Below are 24,446 nucleotides of genomic sequence, written 5' to 3'. Positions count from 1 at the left end.
GTTGATGCTTTTATTGCATGCCTTAAACTTTTTTACTTTAAGTTATAATGTTGAAGATATGCCTTCTGCCTTTGTCAAGCTAGGTGCGAGAAATTTAGCATATGCGCGTAAGAGCATAGAGTAGGTATACGGCTGTGCTGCCGTGATTCTCCAACATCTTGTCAAAGGAGAAAACATATTGGTGGCGGAATCCATCGTAGTCCAATTTTTCTTAAAATCTACGAAAAAGCGATCACTGAATCTGAACTACTATGAACGTGTGTATTCAAAGCAAGCGCTGCGTTCGTAGCTATTCGAACTTAATAGCATTTTCGTAGATTTCACGAAAACTCGGACTACGATGGATTCTATGATAGCCTTGATTAGTTCGTGCGATTATGACTTATGGATCGATTATGGATGGGAACGGAACCTTAGTTGGGTTGCCGATGGACAGCACTACTGAAATGAAAATGTTTTTTATTATGAATAGCAATAATTAAGTTTCATAAAGTTGAAGGTGGTACAATTTAAAAAAAAGTTGAAAAGAAATAAAGTATCTCAATCAAAAATTCCCGGCAGCCACAAAAATGCACTTACCAATATAGCAACCTAGGGCCGGTTGTTCTGATTAGCACAAATCGGAGGTAGAAGCTCCGGTTAAATACAACGACTGCTTTATCGATCACGTGTTATATGCGTGATGTCGAAAACGTCGTGATAACCAGACATTGAACAACCGGCCCTTAGTCGCCGGCTTTCAGTTGCTAGTTGCCATCGGTAATACTATTTCAGCCACTGGCCAACCATCTGAAGTTCGGTTGTCCTCTGTAATCGACCCATAAAAAATATGCATGCACGTTCTGCTGTACGATAAATATTTTGTAAATGTGTGCTCTGTCCGCTAACGAATTCCAGCCATGTGTGAAATATCGTATGTGAAGCCTCCGTCTGACTTAACGATTGTCAAAGGCATGCCAGAAGATGTTTCATCACATGGTTTCATCATATGTTTTCGGCCATCGTCTTCTTCGGGTAAGTTCATCGATACCAAAAACTTTACAACCTATATTTGCCAGCAGCCCTTAGTGTTTTTGCCAATGACATGATACTATTGCACTGTTAATAACCAAATTAAGCCGCAGTTGCATTCGCACGTGATATAATAGCTAGTGTCGGCAAGCTGTGGGAATGCCCAGGAGATGGCGTTTGTTCAGCTATCGAAATCATTACACCGACGGCGGTGGACAGTTCTGCTGGAACATATTTACCACAGCAGTGGTTGCGGCGTTTTGTTCTGCAACAATAGCCTGCAATGATGACATGTCATATAATGTCGACGAACAAAGATATAAAATTTAAAATGACTAATCTTATTCCCGGCCGATTTGGGAGACCCCCCCTTGGTCACGACCAGAACGCATTTACCAAGAGGAAAAACCGCAGGGATTGCAGTAGTTCTTGCAATCACCGTTGATGATGCTGTGCTTGTAATTAATAGTCTGAAAATACAAAAAATTGCATTAATGAAATCTTATACACATCAAATAAATAAATTTCAATAACTTGTTTACCATTTCTCAAACCGAATTACCAAGAAATAGAAACCCACCGCGATGCGATACAGAAATAAAAACCAACAGGGCTGCATTTTCTTGGTAAACAACACAAGCGCTCAGCGCAAACTGATCCGCAAAATTATTTTGTGAAAAATAGTAATTGAAAAGAGTTTTTACACATGATTATCACATTAACTCATATGTGCAAATTATTGTGATTATTTTTAGTTTCATATAATTGTATTACCTTAGATTTTTTTAATGTTTTCTTATATTCATTCTTTTGGGACCCAAAAGCAACCATGCGCTCAATTTCTTGTGGGGAAATTTGGTCCCCATAAAGGACTTTCACCACGAAACAGCTACAAAAACAAAAACCTTTTCTACTGGTATACTGTGCACCTGACCGAGGTGGAGTTTGTATGCAGTCGTCTCTGGCATACGCAGCAGGTGTAAATTTCTGGCCCTGGGTTAGACTCTATACGAGCCCTGAGCAGAAGGGTACGGAGCAGATGTAGCCCTAGAATCGAGCAACGTTTGATGGATTTCGCCGACCTAAACGGGGTTAGATCGCTCGGGTGTTTTGACGGTAGGTAAACAAATGGTAGGAAAAACAAATGTGTCCGTGGCAACGCTGGGGCGTACATCGATGCATCGATACGCATAGAGTTTTCCTCCACTATGGAAATAAAGCATTAAGAACCTTCTTCGGTATGTACTAGTTTTATAGCTCATAAAATTTTAGTATAACAAAGCGCAAGTCAGCCAAAGAAAATATATTAAAAATTAAAGCTATTGAAACTTGCACTTTATTATACTAACATTTTATGAGATATAAAACTGCATCTTCCTCTCTATGAACTTCAGATAAAGCGATGTTCGGCCATTCGATGTACTTGAGATGTCAGTTTACAGAACACATCAATGCATCGACGCCTCGATGCATCGACTATTTATACATCGAGTGGAAAATTTTCGACGCATCGAAGCAAAACATCGATATTTTCGATGCATCGATGTTTTTTCGGCATCCCTAAGCTAACAGTTGCATTAATATACAAAGGAGATTGCTAGGGGATTGTTCTGATCCATTTAGCTTAAATGATAAAATGTAAGCTCCCTCCTTTTAAGTGCCTCTCTCTATTCCACTAGATATTGCGCCGCTTTAATTCTTGAAACGCTTTCACAAAATTCCACCACATCCTCTTTAGCTCCTTTTACAAAGCCTCGACCAATGTCCGGCCTTTCGCTCATGCATTCCACCAGTTTTTCGTATTGTGAGCGATTTGTTGTGATCTTCGATCTGTTAATTTTGTAAACATTTGAAAATAAATTTTTTTTCCAAGCACACTTCAACTTACATACATAATTTGGCGTTTACACACTTTATTTTATTGATATTTTAAAACAATTTGTTTCGCTCCGCCACGAGTTGCTATTCGTACAAAATTTATATTTTTTTATTTATTTGATTTTTTTTACGATTCGTAGCAAAATCGAATCTACGACGGCTTACAGCATAGGGGTGTTAGTATTAAAGTGTTTTACTTGCTTAGTAAACAGCACTATGTATTAGACAAATCAACACGAACATACACCTTAAGTACACTTCAAATCAATTTAAATTGTTTAGTTATTCATGCCTATTACGGTATCCGACGGATGCCATCCGCACGGATCTAATCTGATTCTCACTGTCATAACAAGCGAGAGTGAAGTATTAGATTCGTGCGAATGGCATCCGTCGGATACCGTAATAGGCATGATTATTAATTTTTTTGACTGTTTCCCTTAGAAAAACAGTTATATTTTCTTTATTCAATATTTTGTTTCTTGATTTCACAACTAAAGTGAATGGCGGTTTGCGTATTGATATAAAACGAATGTGCTACCAGATTGTCAAAATGAAAAATAAATAAAATAAATGAAAGAGAAGAACGTTTGTGAAGTTTGCTTTTACTTCTTTTGCTCTATTCGCCGTGAGTTTTACACTTATGAGGGGTTGAGGTTTTATGCCTATGATATATCTATTTGATATTCAATAAAATTATAGTTTAAAAAACTAAAACCTCGCTATTAAAACTTCCATTCGTACTGTCATCAGGTTACTTTAAGAATAGAAGTTTAAAGCAATTCCCATTCGTACTGTCATCAGGTATGTAACTTGAGAATGGAAATCGCTGCATCTTTTAGGCGCATCAATATTACATAGTTACATCCCGAGCTAATAAAAGCGAGGTAAAAAGGAGAACTCTGCTGATTAATGGTTATGATCAGGCATGGGCAGAGAACGAGCACACGCTCAAAGAGCGTAATCATCGCGTGTACGTATAAAAGCAAGAGCGTAACGATGAGAACGCGACAACATGCAAATTGAATTAGGCACACTAACACATTCTCACTTTTAGCTAACGCTTGTTTGTGGTAGTGCCCACCTCTGGTTATGATCCTCCACCTTGAATATTTATTTATCCTTTAACTATAAAGGTGAATTTTTTGGACGTAGTCTGTGACGTGGTGGTAAATCTTACACCTTCGAAGTTTAGTTAGAAATTTGAATACAAATTGATACTTTTATAATTACTTTTTTCTTTTAATCTAAGCTGCTAGATTTTTGAGTTAAAATAAATACAAAATTTAATTTTTTTTCTTTTAAAATCAACAAAAGTCGCACTTTATTTCACAAGGCCTTTATTATTCACAAGAACGAAAACATCACATAGTAAACTTATAAAAAATGTGTAAAATAAAAATTAATCTAAAGCTTAAGGGCCATATTTTCACAGCCAAATATATTTATATTTCAAGAAATAAAAGAGATCATATTAAAAAAAATTTTATTGTAAATAATACAGGTCAACCTTCCTTCAAAGAAAAAGTTACATAAAGGTTGAGGAGTGGTAATTTTTACACCAGCATCAGCATTTTTTCGCCTACGCTACACCTTCCACAGCAAAAACATAACTGATCAATAAGGACAACGAAATGAGAAGATACTGAGAGAATTAAGTTGCTGGAGCGCAACATTGGAGAGTAATTCAAAAATATTTAAAAAGGATAAATTTTACCACCACCTCACAGTTAAAGGTTAAGATGACAAGGTTCTTTCTCGGCTTCAGACAAAGGGTTGCAATAATATTTAATAATAACATCTTGAAGTGTCGCAGCATACTGCCGTCCCAACTTAGGGTTTACATTAATCTCCACTATGCTAACGGCCGCTGTGGTGTAGTGGTAAGCAGTGCGCGCTTTCACTCATCAGCACCTGGGTTCAAGCCCTGGTCAAAGACACATCACAAAAAATATATAAAAAGGTTTTTTCTTAACAGCGGTCGTCCCTCGGTAGGCAATGGCAAACCGTGTATTTCTGCCATGAAAAAACAGCTTCTCATAAAAAAAAATACAATCGCCGTTCGGAGTCGGCGTAAAACTGTAGGTCCTTCCGCTTTGTGTGACAACATCAAGGCGCACGCCACAAGTCGGAGGAGAAGCTCGGCCAAACACTAACATATGTGTAAGCGCCAATCTATTATTATTATTATGCTAACGCTCTTATACTAGGTTCAGATATAAGTAGATTATCTTCATTTTCGAACTTAACTCCCTAATCTGTAATTAGAAAAAGAGATTAGCCATACAAATTTCGTCCCTTGTTAATCTGTAATTATAAAATAATCTCAGATTTAACAAGGAAAAGAGGTTTTTAAACACGATGCAGTGAAACAAAGGTGGGCCTTCCGCCGACCGCTAGTCCCCTCTTTCTCGATTTGACAGCATTCACCCTTTCGCTGACGTCACATTATTATTTTTTCGCACTAGTGATGAATATAAAATTTTCATATTGTACCAATTTGCCGAAAAGTTGTACCTAAAAGTAGATATATGTACGTACCTAAACAGTAAACATGTATTTTTATGTGCATACATTTTTGGTAGTTGGTGGACTACACCTTCCTTTTGTACCATAACTGTTTTTCTAGTTACATGAAACAATATTTTACTACGTTCCAAATGTACCTAAAATAATGTGCTTGTACCGAATGTACGTTCAAATTTAAGAAGCTGAAGAGTAGGTACAATTCAACTTAGTTTTACATCACCACTTGTTCGCTGGTTCCTCTTCTTCAAAATTATTCTTTACACTCTCATTCTCAAAATAATGCGACGTCACACCCAGTTGCTCTCAGCTCGATTGGCGCAATCTTGTTTTCTATCATTCTGGGTTTGTAAATGTGTTTTTAATAAAATATTAACTTAAAACATATTTAAATTGCTTTATATTGCAGAAAAAAGTGATCACGGTGGCACAGAGAAGAAACATAACCTTTCCTTGAGATGTGAGAATAACAAGCACAAAAAATTTTACGGATAATAATCTGAGATTTGCCTGTGTAAACGGGTGATTAAAAAACGAGCTTTGACCGAGATAATATATATATCAGAACATACTTTTATTAATACTCCCAATACATTCATTTACGACATTTTGTTCGATAAAAAGGCTTGATCCTACATCTTGGCGCGTATTCATAGTCCAGCAACTAAGTCGAAACTAACAAAATTGCAACTTAAATTTAAGTACCAACTTAAAATTTACCTCTATTCAACGTCGCATTTTAGACTTCTACTAAGTAGTTTCGACTTAGTTTACGATATAGCAAAACGAGTGTGAAAATGTATCGATTTTTCTTTACGATATTTTGGAAAAATTACATTTTTATTAAATAATATCAAGTGTGATCATCCGTTTATGTAATTTTTATTTTCATTGCATGATTATGCAAAAGAATAAGGTATCATTTTCTTGTTAATTGTGTGAAATAGCCAGAACAACCGCAGTGATTTGAAGTCGATGTTTATCGAAAGCATGCTGTGAAACATACAAATAGTAGATATCTAAATGTTATGCACAAATTTACTTTAAAAGAACTAGCGTGAAACTGACTTATTATTTGAAAATGTATCTAAATTATTCCAATTATAAAATTGTGATGTAGCTTTATTCGAATTGTAATACGCATTTAACTTCATCTTCCGATTAAAATGGATCGATCTTTGTAAATTTTAATTGGAGATTATTCAATATTATTAAAATCACCCTCTACCAACTTAATTTTTACATATTTCGCCTGTTTTCCCTTAATTTGATAAAATACTTCTTCCTAGTTACGACTTAGTTGCAGCTGCAGCCGAAACTAAATTTTAAGTTGGTACTTAGCCAGAAAAGTCGAAATTAAGGCGACTATGAATAGCTTTAGTTGTGACTTAGAATAGTTTCGACTTAGTTGAGTACTAAATATGACTATGAATATGCGCCCTTGTGTTTTATCAACCCTTTCCACAGCGAATATTTGTATCTCAATGCACCGGAGGACCTTAACTTTGTCATGACTAAAATGTGATTTTCCCTCATTACCAACACCTGTCATCAGACACTGTTCACAATTTTTGCAAATATGTTTTAAATCAAACAAATCAAGTGCACCATAATTAAGATTTTTAGGCAACTGCATTTTGCACGCATTTTTAATTTCATTTAATCAACAAATCTGAATCTGGAAGTACAGATAATTCATGCAAAACATAACCTAACATTACCAACCCCAGTGTAATTTGATCGGAGAGAAAATCGTAGAATTTAGTGCACATAACTTGTTTCACCTCAAAAGCGACACTCACCGTTTGCTCTCCTTCGACATCAGCTCCTGGACTCATTTTAGAATCGTTGACTGCCGATACTTGTCCACGTTTAGGACATGCTTGAAAATAGTGGCCCATTTCACCACATTTAAAACAAGACCCCATCGGTCGTTTGGGTTTCGGGAAGTGCGATTGGAAGTGCTCAAACTGCGAACAGTTGTAACAACGAACTTGGGTCACTTGAGTTGAGGTAGTGGGTACGACACCACCCGATGTTGGCATACCAGCTGGCTTAACACTCTTCGCCCCAGATGCCGCCCTTGCACGTCATTTTTCGTACCTTTCCAACTGCATTCTCAGCTCCCTTACTATTCTTGCCGTATACAATATTTTCGACAAACCGGATCTATCGCCTATTCCGATGATAATCGCGTCCACCAAATCTCGCTCCGGGATGTCTGCTTTACCCGCAATCGATTGCATTTCTAGCAGGTACCGTTGGATGCTTTAGCCCGATCTCAACTTGCGATTTCTTAATTGCTCATATACGTCTACTATTGTATATGAACTGCCAAATTGCACTAACAAAGCCTTCTTTAACGTTTCATAATCCGAAGCAACCATTGTTCGAGCCAGCAATTTTGCAGACCCGTCTAGCAGTCGGCGAAGGCACAACAATTTTGAACGATCAACACACTCTCCAAATCAATAAACCACCTTGTAGCATCCTGCACATCATCGCCAGTAAGTTTGTTGATCATGGAGTCGATTGCGGACATGTCGACCGAAGTATTCTGCTGGACGATCTCACGCTGTAGAAGCAAGATTTGGCGCTGCTTCTGAAGGTTCGAAATTTCCTCGTCTAACGAGGCCACATATGCTGCTTTGGCTACAGGACCAGCATTTGATTCTACCTCAACACCAACATTTTCAATGACCGCAGTTATATCTTGCACCGCATCGTTGACCGCAGGTACAATTGCCTCAGTTTCCAAACTTGCTCCGTAAGCTGCAGAGCCATAACTCACTACATCAGCACATAGGGACCGCAATTGTGCAATCGTAGGAGTTTTTGGGAAGCTCACACCAGCACTCTAAAGCACCTCCACGAGGCTTTCTCTCACGCCCGGTTTCTCTGACATATTCACCCAGTATTTAACAAAATTTTTGTTTTCTTATCGATATGAGGTTCGCAATAGTTGCCCACTTCTGAGGGCTATAAACGCTTGATGGCCTGGTAATTAATGGATTTTATCCGGCAAATAAAGATGTGCGTCTTATCTTTGCTTTACCAGAACGGAAGTGTCAATTTTTCTTTGTTTCTCTTCATTCTCATAGGGTTACCATATATGCACATATTACGTTTACAAACTAATAAAAGTGTTGCCACATTAGCATTCCTTACAATAGATAATTAATAGAGGTATGCACTGCGACCAAGAGATCTATTGTGCCCTCAACTATTTACAGTACCTCATCTAATCCTAGAGAGCCCAAAAATTTGAGGAGATCCCCAGAGATTAGCGATTGTATTGATTCGACGCTTGGCCAGTATTGGCCCAGGTACCTCTCGCGACTTCTCGCGACCGCCTCGCATTCGCTAAGCAGGTGCACAGGAGTCTCCTCAGTCACGTCGCAGAAAAGATATAGGTCGTTTGACCAGATCCCTAGATTGTGCAGGTGACCTCTCAGTCTACAGTGACCCGTCAGAAAACCTGTTATTATCCTTGTTGTAACCTCCCAGTAGGTGTTTTGCTTGACGTAGACCTGTAGTGTTACGCCAGTGTTTATTCCTTAGCCTGTTCCTTTCTTTCCTGAGCCCTTCCTTGATTGTGCTAGGTCCAATCGCTAGAAAGGGCTCATGACCTACAGGCGACGAGGCGGCCGCCATCTTAGCTAGTCGGCTTCCTCGCTGCCCGCAACTCCTCTGTGATCTGGTACCGAAGTTAATTGGATGTCGTTGTACTCTGCTAGCCTGTTGAGCCTATCAATGCACTCAAGAACCAAGGATGACTTGACCTCATATGATGAGAGGGCCTTGAGTGCCGCCTGGCTATCGCTCAATATTAAAATTTTTTATTACGGTAATTCCTACGTAGGTTAATCTCTGCACACAGACTGATGGCATAGACCTCCGCTTGGAAGATACTCGGGTATGCCCCCATGGGTACCGAGAGCTGTAGCCTTGGCCCGTAGACGCCATCCCCAATGCCTTCCGGAGTCTTTGAGCCGTCTGTGTACCATTGCAAAGAGCTCGATTGGATATGCCTCTCCATGAGAGAGGTGCTCCAAGTTGACTTGGTACAAAGCTCTATTGAAATTCCTGTCAAAGTTAACCACCTTAGGCATATCATCTCTGGGGAGTAAAGCTAATGGAATTTGGGAGCCTAGCTTGTCTCTGTTCCTTATTGACAGGGTTTTGCCTCTGCGAAAGCCTTATCTCGCAAAATTTAGTAGAGTTCGCCTTGCAACCTCTTCTATGGTAAGGTACAGCGGCTCGAGCTCGAGAATCACCTCCAGCGCTGCCGTCGGACATGTGTGCATTGCCCCCGTGATGCATACACATGCCAGACGTTGAAGCTTGGTGAGGGATTGCCTCACCGTGGTGAGGGTGGTTCTCGAGACCCAAGTCACTGCTCCATAGGTGACTATTGGTGTGACTATCATGGTATACATCCATCCCAGGATCTTGGAACTATAGCCCCAGGTCTTCCCTGCCAGACGTTTGCATACCATTAGTGCCCTCGTAGCTTTGGAAGTGACCGCGTCAACATGTGCCTTCCACAGAATTTTAGAATCTAGTGTTAGTCCCAGGTACTTAACCTCGGTGGCGTCGTTGAAGAAGTGTTCCTCATGCCTGGAAGTGTTCTTCTTCTAGAAAAGGGGTAAATAACCAGCCTCTTGCTAGGTAGGTTTGGTCCCCTCTGCACTATATCACAGAGAATGCTCACGAACTTCCCTCTGGCGATGATTACAATAGCCTTGGCAACGGATGCCATTGTCGGTGAAAATCCGTAGGAGTTCGTCCACAACTAAGCTCCACAGAAGGGGGGATAAAACTCCTCCCTGCGGGCAACCTTTTGTAGTTTTTAGCTGTACCACGCTGTCCCCGATGTTGGTTTCAGCGATTCTTGAATTAAGTAGCCTGGCTATCCACCTGCGTTTTTCAAGTGCCCGGTCGCCACTAACATGAGCAGTGTTGTCAAACGCTCCCACGATATCAATGCAGGCACAGAGTACTGCCTCCCCACACTCAAAGGCATCTTGTACTACCGTAGACAAGGTGTACAGTGCGGTACACATGTAGGCATGTTGGTGAGGGTGTAAAGGTGCCTGTTAAAGAGTGTTGTTCCTGATTTCATGGTCGATAATCTTCTCCATCGCCTTAAGCAGAAAGGAGGTAAGACTTAACGGCCTGGACTGGACTGATGCCATCCACCTCGGGGGATTTATACCGATCGAAGGAGTCCATCGCCCAGCAGACTGATCGGTGGGTAAATAAAGTCCTAGCCAGCTTCCAGTCCGCTGGGGACGGCCTAGTCCGTCGGCACGATGCCTCCCCCGGAGTGGGAGTGGCATCCGGAAAATGGGCCGAAAGCAGGGTATGTGCACTTTCTTCTTCGTTGCCTGAGTAAGTGCCATTGGCTAGCCGGATTACTAGTCTGGTATCTGCATGGTCCCTTGCCAAGGCCTTGTGCAGCCTAGCCGCTCCAGAAATCGATGAGATGCCCTCACAGAGCTTCCAGAAACTGTCACGTTTAGCCTTCCTGATTTCTTTACTATAGCTAGTTAGTTAGTTAGTTCAGCCCAGCGCCCTGTGCGCTTTGCTATGTTGAATAATTTCCGTACCTCCTTTCTGAGCACCGATATCTTCCGAAACCACCAGTTGGGCTGCACCTTCCCTCTTGGTTTTGTCTCCGGGCAGCTAAAGAGAAAGGCATGTACAATAGCGTCATTTAACTCATTGACGGTGCTCTCTAGCCTCATGCAGTCGGTTTACCTACTCCTGGACTTAATTCCATTTAGGTTTGACTCTAAAGTCTCGTTGTACTTTGCCCATTCGGTTTTCCTGGGGTTCCTGTTTGCCTGCCTTGTTTTGACTTCTAGTCCTAGTGCAAATTGGATAATCCTATGGTCTGACAGTGAGGGCTCCGACGAGAACCCCCATGAGCTGATAGACTTTTCGACATTCTGCACGATGAACGACGACGCACCCACCAGGATTATGGGCAGCTGCTGCAGCTCTCCAGACATAACAATAGTCAGCGCTGGTCTGATAAACAGCGTATCATGGCGACCTATACTGACCTTGGCATCAGACCATCTGCCCATAGTCATCTCGATCGGTAAACCAACCGACTTTGCTTCCGCGGAACACCGGACGTATATAAATTTTTCTAAAACTGATTGGAAAGGCTTCGCGGAATTTATTGAGATCACCCTCGCTGCGCTCCCCACACCCACCGACGTTTCCATGCCTCGTCGGACCCGGAGCGCTGCGCGAGCTATTTTAGCCGGCAGTTCATACTGCATCCTCCGGCGGACAAAGCCAAGCGTCGAGTGACCCGAAGGCTGCACAAACTGCCAACAACCTGTGCCCCCCTTGCTTTCGCTTGCGGTGAAGTTCAGGTGGCCATCGGGAAGGCGAAAGCCTCCAAAGCCATGGGTCCCGGCGGAATATACATGTTGATGCTGAAAAATTTGGTTCCTGCGAGAGTAGCGTACCTAACGGAGGTCCTCAATATATCAATGGTCACTCTTATCATCCCAGACATCTGGAAGGTGGGGAGAGTGGTCCCACTGCTCAAACCGGGGAAACCAGCCAGCAAAGGAGATTCTTATCGACCCATAACACTCCTTGCCCCGGTAGCGAAGACACCAGAGCCCTTGCTGCTCCCGTATTTCACGAACAACCTTACCCCAGCGAAGCATCAGCATGGTTTTCGTAAAGTGCACAGTACAACAACAGCATTTAACGCCATAAACACTCAGGTAACACGTGGCCTTAACCGTAACCGTCCCTGTGAGATAACTATTCTAGTAGCGTTGGACTTGTCAAAGGCGTTTGACACCGTCAGCCACTCCACGCTAGTAGAAGATATAGAGGCTTCCTCTCTCCCACAGAGGCTCAAACGGTGGTCGGCGAATTATCTGAGTGGTCGACACTCGTCGGTAATGTTGAGAGACAAATCGAGCAAACTCAGAAAAAATAAAACAGGGGGTTCCATAGTGTGGTGTCCTCTCCCCGCTACTGTTTAACTTTTACATTTCAAAGCTCGCTCAACCACCAGAGGGAGTCTCGATTGTCTCTTACGCCGACCATTGCCCGATTATGGCGACTGGGAATGGAATTGATGACTTGTGTTCGATAGTAAACGGAGATCTCTCCGAGCTTTCTCGCTTCTTCACTGCAAAGTGCCTAGCCCTCTCCCCTACGAAATCCTCTGCGACCTTGTTCACCACCTGGACGAAGGAGGTCAGGCCACCGCTGGGAATTCACGTCGATGATACACCAATTCCGACGGTGAATAACCCCAAAATACTCGGAGTAACGTTCGACAGCCTGCTCTCCTTCTCTGCGCACGCAACCGTTATTGTCAACAAAGTACAGAGCCGTCACAAGGTCCTCAAGTCGATAGCCGGCAGTACTTGGGGCAAAGGCAAAGAAACGTTGCTGGCAACATACAAGGCAATAGGCCGGCCGGTTTTAAATTACGCAGCGCCATTGTGGTCGCCGGGGACTAGTAGGACACAGTGGATGAAGCTGCAGACGACGCAAAAAACCGCACTACGGACAACGACTGGATGCCTTCTGATGTCGCCCGAACACCACCTACGCGACGAGGCGAAATTAGTCCCGGTCAAGGAGTACAATACAATGCTCTGCAAGCAGTTCCTTGTTGGGAGCCATAGACGTGGTCACCCAAATGGGCAACTGCTTGCAGAAGAGCCCCCGCCCAGGCACGTCAGGGGGCATCTCTACGAACTGACGGACGAAGTCCAGAGGTTCATTAAACAACCTCTGGACCCGTCAGCTTATCGACAGGCCCTGAACGGCATTCACAGGGAGTTAGTCTCGAGTTATGTAGACCCCAGACCTGTGAATGCCGTTATAGGCGCACAACCACCGGACACTGACGAGACGGAGCTTCATCTGCGTCGGGAGACAAGAACCACAATAGCTATGGCTACTGCAGCAGACTAAACGCAGATGTACCAAATGAGTGTCCGGCATGCCGAGAGACACCCCATGACTCGAAACGTCTCTTCGTATGCCCGGAAAACCCGACAACCCTAACGCCTTTGTCCCTGTGGACCGACCCTATTGAGGCTGCACGCTTCTTAGGGCTGCCGTTAGTGGAACTTGAGGACAACAACTGAGATGTTAACCGATCTGGGCGGGGTTGTTGTAGCCGCCTCAACAACAAGCGTGATGTCTCGTACCTCCTCCCTAGCCCTCGTTACAATTGTCGGTGTTTGGTCAACATTGCTTAGTTCCTCACTTAAAATGTACTCTAGGAGGCACTCACCTCTGCGGTTCGTATCCCCGCTGCCCCACTCAACATTGTGGGCATTCGCATCGCACCCCTGATGAGGTGTAGCCGTCTCCTTCTGCAAAACTCCACTAGCTGCTGTACCTCTTGTGGAGGGCATAGCTGCTGTCCCCCGGAAAAAAGGCCGCGGCAAACACCACCTCTAAGCTTCTACCGCTTATCGAAAGCGTCGTCTGCACTGTGACCAAGTCCTGTGTTAGAAACTCTGTAATGCAAAAGTAATCAATGTTCTTCTTAAGCACTACACATGCTCTGGGCCTCTCGCAGGAGAGGTCCCAAATTACCTTGTTGTTGTTGTGGTTGAGGCCCCTAACCTGGTCTCTGTATGTCCACGGATCTTGGATCAGTGGAATGCCCAGGTCATCCGTGGCGAACCTGCTGGAGATGACCGCCGAAGCAGCCACCGCGTGATGCAGGTTGACCTGGGCTACTGCCAGGTGTCGCGTAATCATAGCTGCGGCTCGTCGAGATCGGAGAGCTGTAGTTTGCTCTCCCTTCTCCTATCCAGCTCAAGTGGCCTGATTTCGATGCCTGATAGCAGCTCCTGCGTGGAGGGCACGTCTTCCGCTGAAGGTGGTGGCTGGCTCAGACGTGCTTGCGGCAGCTGGTGTCTGTGTGAGGGGTGGCTGACTGAGGGGTGTCTATTCCGCCGGTAAGATCGAGGTCAACTCGGTCATCTGGGCAGCGGAGGAGCCGGCAGCAGCTTCGATTTGGGTCTCCTGCGACTCCGACTCCTTGCTACCTGTCGCCTTTTGTCGCCACGGCCTCACCGTAACGATACTGAACCTATAATTTAGATTAAAGCCAGCCCTCTTGATACTGACGAACGATTCATCTATGCCCAGAAATAGTATGAGCCCGTTGTCCTCTACTGAGCTGGACACTACTTTCCACGCAGAGATGTGGATGCCCTCATTCTGCGCTTTTAGTAGCCCCAACGCAAACTCCGCCGATTTGTCGGCGCTCCTTGGCAGGAACACCGTGATGTTGTGCACTGGAGGGATGTCATCCCCCTCTTCGTGCACTTCTCGGGTCCCTTCCAGCCCTGAAGTGCCGGTGCTTTCTCCACCAGCCAGGTTGCTGTTCTCTCGTCCCTGCAGTCGACCAGGAGCATACCAGACCTAAAGTACACCCCACAGAACGCCAGCGCGACCATCCCTTAAAAACCTCGTCCATGATGGCATCTTGGAGTCTGGTTAGGTCTTCCGAGCTCAGGGCAGCAGCAGGGTACTCACAAGGCAGCACCGCTATCCGAATGCCCTTGAGGGCTTCCGAATAGCTGGGCTGCTGAGTGGCACCCCCCTGCCCCGGTCCTTGCTCGATCGGCCCAGCCAGGCTCCCAGACCCTGAATTCGGAGGGGGTGGCTGCTCCCGCTGCCGTTTGGTTCCCGGTAGCGCCGGCGGAGTGACCTGGTAACTCCTTTTGTTAGAGCCTTCTCTGCTTTGCAGAAGGCGCGGGTAAGTGCGCCTGTTTGTTGGGCCCGCTCTTCCACTTATCGGATGGACGTGTTTGCCGCCTTTTCTGTTGCGCTCACGTCCCTCATCCTTTATCTCCATTCTGACCTCCGCCATAGCTCTGGCTTCAACTGGGGGCCTTGGCTTGCCCCGGAACCGCTTAAGCCCTCGCGAAGTCGGTAGTCTAGTGACCCCGGCGGACCTGGCCACGGCATCGGAGGAGGCTTGGCCCTGCGGTACTTATTCCACTGCTTCTGCCGCCCGGGGTCGTCGGACGCTGCTGAGGCGCTACTGCTGTGCGACCTATGGAGTCTCTTCTCCTCCCGGTGTCCGCTGTCGGAGCTGCGCCGGCTCTTGGAGCGGCGCCGACTACCTGAGCGGTGATTACCATCGGTGTGGTGGCTGCTGTCTGACCTTTCTGTTTCTCTGCACCTGGAAAGAGAACTGCCTGACCGGTGTTGCGGCCGATCTGGTTCGGCAGTTAAATTATGCTCCTCTGTCAAATCACTGTTTTTAAAAGTACCTGTTTTACTCTGGCCCATGCTACGTAGCACATCTGCACTGGTCCCTGGCTGTTCGTCGTCCCTTGCATGTTCAATGAACAGCGCTGCTTCCTCGGCGGTTAGCTGGTCTAGGAAACTGCCCTTCCGTCGTTGGGCTTTTTCTGCTGTGCCTTGGCGTCTCTAGTGCTTCTGTTGTGCGTGTTGCTGTTGTTCCCACCGCCTTTGAAGCCGCGGGTGTTGTTGTTACTGTACGTGCTGTTGTTGTTGCTGTAGTTTTTTTTTATTTTTTGGTTGTTTATTGTTATTTTTTGTCATCATCTTTTTCGTACGACCGCCTGCTCGACGAGGCGAGCTTAGCGGTCTAAATTTCCGTAGGGGATCTCAAAAGTCCGCTGTGCCAGCGCCCCTTGTCGCGGTAAGGCCACCGTTACTCCCCGATGCGGCCCGGTGTTGGAAAGGCGCCGTTATAATACAGCCGGTTTGTACCCTCCTGGCTACAAACCGTCCAATTAGCGGGAGGCGTCGCTTAACACCCTGGATTAGGAGGTGGCAGTTCTTGGTCACTGTTCTCGAGCAGCCCAAGTCTAAAAAGAAGGTAGCGCGGAGGCCTGCACAATCGAGTTACTTCAAACCAGAAGAGGGCTGGTTGGTGATGCAGCTAAGCCCCCGCACCAACGACAAGATGCCTGCCCTAGCGAGGGTTGCAGACGGTTATTAAAGGTAGTTAAACAGAATTCGGTAAAAACAGCAAGGTTAGTAACCGTGGACCTTCCAGGCATAAAGCCATGCTGATTAACAGATATTAAGGGGCTAACAGCAAAAAATACTTTTTGTTTGACAATAAACTCAAATAATTTGGATATCGTTGATAATTTAGATATTGGCCGATAGTTGCTTATATCGTTTTTTTTGCCACTTTTGAATTCGGTGGTGATAAGAGCGGTCTCCAAGCATCTATGAACTCACCCAGGCAAAAGCAGAACAATTATTCAACAGGAATGACGATATTCCATCAGCATCGGTTTGAGTTGAGGATTTGATATGCCGGATACCATCCTCAACATCAACAATTGATATAGCAAGCGAACCAAAATTGATTGGAGAATGAGAACTCTGAGGATAACAGCCACATGGATCCGAATCTCTCTCAAATTTAGAGCGAAGGAAACCGCGAAAAGATTGGCAGCTTCAGAGGGAGTAGAAGCTTGCATTTCATCATAAAACACATCACTGGGAATGCTGGAACACGATTTCTTGGACTGCCAACCTTGACACACATAATAAACCATAGTCTCACCACGTCCTGTTTTCACGATGCCTGGAAGATTGCTACTGTGCATCCTGTAGCCAAAAATAAATCCTCATCCAGCCCTAGTGATTTCCGACCCATCAGCATACTACCAGCCTTGTCTAAAATTTTCGAATCTTTGTTATCTGAACAAATCTCTTCCCACATCGGTAAATTCAACCTTATATCCCGATTTCAATCCGGATTCAGACCCCATCACAACTGCTCTACTGCAATGGTAAAGATACTTGATGACATTAGAATACTGTTCGACAAGAACCACTTAACTCTACTATGCTTGCTGGACTTCTCTAAAGCCTTTGATTCAGTTAGCCATGAACTACTGGGCTTTAAATTAAAAAACTACTTTGGGTTTGGAGAGTCAGCAGTAAAACTGATGCGTAGCTATCTGAAAGAGAGGTCTCAGCGTGTCAAGGTTGGATCTCAAATATCTGAACAAAGGCCTTTGTTCACGGATGTCCCACAAGGGTCAATCTTAGGACCACTACTATTTAGTTTGTTCGTTAATGATATATTTCGGACTTCTATGCACGCCTACATGCATGCCTATGCGGACGATGTCCAGCTCTATATGTAAGGTCCTCTTGAGGATTCAGCTAATTTGTGCCCAAGCTTCAATAGAGAACTGATGTCTATAAGGTCCTGGGAACAGTTAAATGGTCTTTGTCTTAATTGTGACGAGTGTTTTGTTTTACCTTTTTGTAAGAAACGTCTTAACCTAACAACTATTCCATCGTTACACATTGGTGGCAAACCAATTAAATTTGTCTCAAAAGTAACTAACCTTGGGTTTATTATCAACACTGGCCTTACCTGCGAGACGTATTTGCCGCAATAAGAAGAGAGAGGCCGAAATACGTGAGTGCGAAGAGCTTGAGATGCTGGCCGAGAGGAAGAACGCCCGAAAATTCTACCAGAGGGTTAGGCGACTTACGGAAGGTTTCAAGACCGGGGCGAACTCCTGTAAGAACAAAAATGGCGACCTAGTGACCGATGTCCAGAATATACTTAAATTGTGGAGGGAACACTTTTATAACCTACTGAATGGTAGCAGCGCTGAAAGTAGTGAGGAAGACGAACCCGAGTCCCCAGTCGATGATGATGGAGTAGCTGTCCCACCGCCTGACTATGACGAGGTACGAATAGCGATTACGCGGCTGAAAAAACAACAAAGCTGCTGGAGCTGACGGCCTGCCAGCCGAGCTATTCAAGTACGGCGACGAGGAGCTGATGAGGTGCATGCATCAGCTCGTATGCAGAATATGGTCAGATGAACGCATGCCCGACGACTGGAATTTAAGTGTGCTCTGCCCAATCCACAAGAAAGGCGACCCCGCCGTACGCGCCAACTACCGCGGAATTAGCCTTCTAAGCATAGGTTACAAGGTCTTATCGAGCATATTGTGCGAAAGACTGAAGCCCACCGTCAACGAGCTGATTGGACCTTATCAGTGTGGCTTTAGGCCTGGAAAATCCACCATAGATCAGGTATTCACAATACGCCAAATCTTGGAAAAGACCCGCGAGAATAGGATCGACACACACCATCTATTTGTCGATTTCAAAGCCGCTTTCGCCAGCACGAAGAGAAGTTGCCTTTATGCCGCGATGTCTGAATTTGGTATCCCCGCGAAACTAATACGGCTGTGTAAAATGACGTTGAGCAATACCACCAGCTCCGTCAGAATAGGGAAGGACCTCTCCGAGCCGTTTGATACCAAACGAGGTTTCAGACAAGGGGACTCCCTTTCGTGTGATTTCTTTAATCTTATGTTGGAGAAGATAATAAGAGCCGCAGAACTGAACCGCTCAGGCACAATACTTTATAAGAGCGTACAATTGCTGGCGTATGCCGACGACATCGATATTATCGGTAAAAACAAGGGCTACGTCTGTTCTGCCTTCTCGGGATTGGATAGAGAAGCAAAGCGAATGGGTCTGGTGGTGAACGAGGACAAAACGAAGTATCTCCTGTCAGCACACAAACAGTCAGAGCATACGCGTCTTGGCACCCACGTCACTGTTGACAGTTACAAGTTTGAAAAAGTAGACGACTTCGTTTATTTGGGAACCAGCATTAACACCAATAATAATGTCAGCCTTGAAATCCAACGGAGAATCACTCTTCCCAACAAGTGCTACTTTGGGCTGAGTAGGCAATTGAGAAGTAAAGTCCTCTCTCGTCGTACAAAGATAACACTCTATAAGTCACTCATCATGCCTGTGCTGGTGTATGGCGCGGAAGCATGGACAATGAAAGCATCTGATGAGGCGGCTCTTGGAGTTTTCGAGAGAAAGATTCTGCGAAAGATTTACGGACCTTTACGCGTTGGTGATGGCGAATATCGCAGACGATTTAACGATGAGCTGTATGAGCTTTACAACGATATAGACATAGTGCAGCGAATTAAAATTCAGCGGCTCCGCTGGCTTGGCCATGTCGTTCGGATGGACAGAAACGCTCCTGCTCTGAAAATATTCAACGCGGGCCGCGATGCTGGTAACAGAGGAAGAGGAAGGCCTCCTCTGCGTTGGAAAGACCAGGTGGAGAAGGACTTGGCTTCACTTGGCATTTTCAATTGGCGTCAGTTAGCACAGAAGAGAAATGACTGGCGTGCTGTTTTGGACTCGGACAGCGCCAAATAAGAAGAAGAAGGCCTTACCTGCATTGACCATGTGAATTCAACTGTAGGCAAAGTCTATAATACTTTAAGGAATTTACGAATGTCTGCTCATTCACACCGATAGAAATCAGACGTAAACTCGCAATCCAACTTATAATGCCAGTTATCTGTTATTCTGAGGTAGTCTACAGCAGGTTAGATACCCAATCAGCTCACAAAATAGATGTAGTAGTTTGGGCTAGCAAAATATGAGCATATTTCCGCTTGGAGAACGCGCCTACTTGGCTGCGAAATTTCTGAATATCTTAAAGCTAGAAATTGTGTATTCCTTTTTCGTCTCATGACAGATAAGGCACCCAAATATCTATATGAAAAATTAACGTTCCCCAAATCCACTCGAGTAAAGGACTTGACTGTTCCTACCTACAACTATCTCAGCTCTGCACGGCTATTCTTTGTCAGTGCTATCCGCATATGGAACTCTATTCCATCCCATATTCGCAGTAGTTTAAACAAAAGCAACTCTAAAAATGTTCTGTATGCGTATTTCCGTTAGCTTCACTTCAGTCCCTGTGATGTGCTCTCTATATACTTGTTTAATTAAGTCTTGTTTTAAGTATATGTCCTGGAATTGTAGGACTCACTTAAAAATACTACTCTGTTAATTATATTATGTTACTTTTATTTAGTCTTAAGTAATTTTTGCTGTTTTAGTTATATGTATGTACTGTTATGAATTTTTTGTTGCGCTATAAAAGATCTTTCTTTTGATCTTATTGTGCTAATGATTTTATTAATAAATCAAATGAAAAAAATATACCTCCAAAAAGCATTTGGATTGAATTTTATTTCCGACTCAAATTTAAGAACATAATTCCGCTTAAGAGCCTTGCTCATCGACTTAAACTCTCTAGAGTATCGCAAGTATTTATCCCTGTGAGATAGGGCATTTGAACGTTTGAATTTCTTAAAAAACTTGTTTTTCAAATTGTTCAATTTCTTAAGTTCTTTGGTATACCAGGGAACCCTATAGCTTTTTTATGCACTATTGGTATATTATCCGCACGATTACATTGATTTCTTGCTTAAAAGTATCGAAACAATCCGAAACACCGACACCCGCAAATAACGAATCCTAGTCTACAGATGAAACCGCATCATTTACAACACCAAAGTTTCATTTTCTATAGCAGAAGCTAGTAGGAATACTATCCGCTAAAATAGGTCTAAACTCAAAAAACTATAAATGAAGATTAAGCGGAACATTAATTCCTTAATAATATTTACCAGTGTTCGACGAAGTTTAGTGGGCAAAACACATTTTAGCGAATATTTCAGAAACCGAGTGTGCACCCAAATTAATTTTGGTGGCCCTAAATTGCACTTAAATTGCATCTAATTCCTGAATAATATTTACCAGTGTTCGACGAAATTTAGTGGGTTACGTCATTGAATTGCACCCATATTTACAATAACACATGGTTGCAAACTGACACATAACATGTGTTGCCATATTGTAAAAAACAATACATGCAAAGAAGGCAATGCTTAATACGTGCAGAATACGTACATTTCTCTGATTGGAAAAATTTTTATTGGGATCGATAGGGGTCTTAGTCCTGATCATAACCATAATAGACATCACTGGGGCGGCAGCCCCAGGTTTACCATACAGAAAGGGAATTCTAGTTACCTTATCCTTTCCCAAGGCTACATCACTGGGGCGGTAGCCCCAGTTGGTGCACACCAAAAGGAGAATTCTATTTCGTAAGGGTTATAATCCTAAAGCGCGGGGGTCCTATTCAACTGGGTTATGCTATAGACCCTCTGCACAGAAATATAGTGGAGTCATAGTCGGATGAGTGTTGAAAAGTTTATGAAAATAAATTGTAAATAAAATTGATTTAACTACAGATTTTCAGTATAAAACCGGAAAACTTATGTACAGTCATATGCATATAAAACGAAATGGAAATGAACAATCCGAAAATGGTCGGTTCTACGTTGCCGGATTGACTCGGAGCACCCACTCCGACCAAGGACCACCCACCCCTGCAGCGTCGGCAACAACCAGATAAGGCGTAACACCAGATCAGTGAGATGCAACGCATGCAACAACTGGTGCCACCTGAAACGCTGCTCTGGCCTCATACACCATCACGAATGGAGTACTGAAACTGAATTGGGAGAAACTAACTATTGATTCCAACGAAAATATCGTACCCACATTGACACCGAGAGTGGTGCTCACTCAAATGTCGTCCGACAGTTGCCGAATATATTTGTACAGTTTCAGATGACAAAGCCGACGAAACAAATGCCGCTGATTTCGATTACCAATTGCATACGTTAAGAAAACGCCGAGAAATTCTTGAGCTACTCCGGTAAATTCCTGAGCTGGAAATTGGCGATGCCGGCCTAAATGCAATGAAGCCAAATTTCCTAGAAATAGAACATGCCGTACCAAAATTCAGCTGAGATAGCTCTACGCGGTCTCTGAAACATTTCCTTAAAGATTTCGAGGAGCTGATGCGTACAGTAAACGCAGACGAGAGATTAAAGTTCTTGAGCCCTGCGCCGCTCGTTGACTGGAACTGCGCGTTTATTTCTATCAACGACGTCGGCGCTGAGCTACAGCCAGCTTAAGCTAGCTTTGAACGAAGAGTTCGACGCAGCAGTTAGCAAACATGATGTGTACCGTATGCTGTCCGCGAGACGTTGGCGCAAGAATGATTAAAGCTTACATTCCTATATTCTATCAATGCAGTCCATTGCCAGTCGGGGCGAAGATGATGAAATAGAGGTTATAAACTTAGACGGGGCGGACGCTGAGCGAGTTAAAAGGGCTCGTTAACAGATACTACGATAGGTGCCTGAAGCTAACCATGCCGCGTCGTAATCCATCGGTAGTGCCAACCATGCTGAGTAACGCTACGCAGAAGGCTCAGTCGCAGGCTCGAATCAAGTATCAACAACATCAAGGGAGCTAAGGATGGTCCGTTATGCTTCAACTGCTCGAAGGGAGGACACTTCAAGCACAATTATCCATACCCAATGCGGCCAGAGGGGTCGTGTTTCCGTTGTTGGGAAACGGGACATAACCATCATTCATGCCCAAATCCAAAGAAGGTCCTGAAACTGATGAACGACGCATCAATTGCTGCAATCCAGAGCTGGGACGATAGCTATGATGAATTAGAATGGTTAAAAGTACGTACGTTCCGAAAAACCAAATTCGGCCGAATAAAAAGCAGTTTGAATTTCGTGGGATTGGAGGAGGCTTTCTAAACTTTTTGGGCGAGACTAAATGTGCCGTTAAATTTAAAAATCAAACTAAAACTATTTTACTTAAAATTCTGCCAGATGAAGAAATGTTAATGCCGGTTATTTTTGGTCGAGATTTCTTGATTATTTAACATACGTTTAATTAAAATTTAATTGAAATATAATAAAAATTAGTTACTTTCACTTCACAAAAGATAACTTGTAACAGTTCTAGATGGATATGGCCTTTTGACTGAAAACAATGTATTGAGTAAACCTGATATTCAGAGACCTGAGAAGAGCTATTTAACTAGTCACGCTATGATCGCCCAGTTGCTAGATATATTTCATATTGAAACTAGTAACTATAAATTAGAGCTTAATGTAGATTGTAGCTTGGCACCCAACGATCGGGTTAATATAACTGATTTAATTTTTGAATCGTATATTGACCCAAAGCAAGCGTTGTCGGAGAAATAAAAATTCATTTCACTACGGATGTCCCTTTAAGGCAATTCATCATACGCTTCCGCCATAGTTCTCGTAAAAAAAGAATGGACAGATACGGATGTGTGTTGGCTACAGAGAACTTATTAAAATAACAGTACGGGACACTATCCACTACCACTTATAGAGGACTTTATAGAGTACTTGGAAAGTAAGAAAATATTTACTGCCTTAGACTTAAAGAGTGGTTTCACTCAGGTAAACATCTCTCCAGAATCTTCCCATTCACAGCGTTTATGACGCCCGATGGGCAATGCAAATACCTAAAAATGCCTTTTGGTCTAAAAAATACGCCTGCCATCTACCAGCGATTCATAAACAACATTTTTAAAGATTTAATAGTCGCTAGAAAAATTTTGGTTTATATGGATGATATTATCATAGCTACGAATGACTTTAAGGAACATACGACTATCCTACGAATGGTTCTCGAAAGAATTAAAAGTCAGGGATTAAAGTTGAATATTTCAAAACGTAAGTTCGGGTAGGCGATAGAATACCTTGGGTATTCAGTATCATCCAAGGGAATAAAGCTGAGCGAATCGCAGGTAAAGGATATTCTAAAATATCCAGTTCCCACCAATCGGAAGGAGCTGCACTCTTGCATTGGGTTATTCCCGTATTATTGACGATTTGTGCCGTCCTTTATAAAGATCGCCAAGCCTCTACTTGAATTGTTAAAGAGAGGCGCTGAGTTTAACTTCACTGAAACCTGTTATAGAGCATTTAAGGAGCTGAAAAATAAATTGAGTCGCCTGTTCTAGCTATATACAATCCTGAAAAGGAAACTGAATTGCCCAGTGATGCCATTGCAATTGGGTTTGGAGCAGTTTCATTGCAAATACAAGATGATGGAAAACTCCACCCCGTTGCGTACTTTTCAAAAATAACTTCTCCCCCTGAATCAAGATATCAAAGTTTCGAACTGGAGACGCTAGCCATCATCTATGCTCTGCGTAGGTTCAAAGTGTACTTAGAGGGTATCCCATTTAAAATTTTAATAGATTTCAACTGACTGGCTTTAGCTTTAGAGAAGAAGCAGGTGAACGCAC

The sequence above is a fragment of the Rhagoletis pomonella genome, unplaced genomic scaffold, assembly GCF_013731165.1.
Source record: "Rhagoletis pomonella isolate Grant_MI unplaced genomic scaffold, Rhpom_1.0 Rhpom_scaffold_00485, whole genome shotgun sequence".
Taxonomy (NCBI): Eukaryota; Metazoa; Arthropoda; class Insecta; order Diptera; family Tephritidae; genus Rhagoletis; species Rhagoletis pomonella.
Note: the sequence above shows the minus strand (reverse complement) of the source record.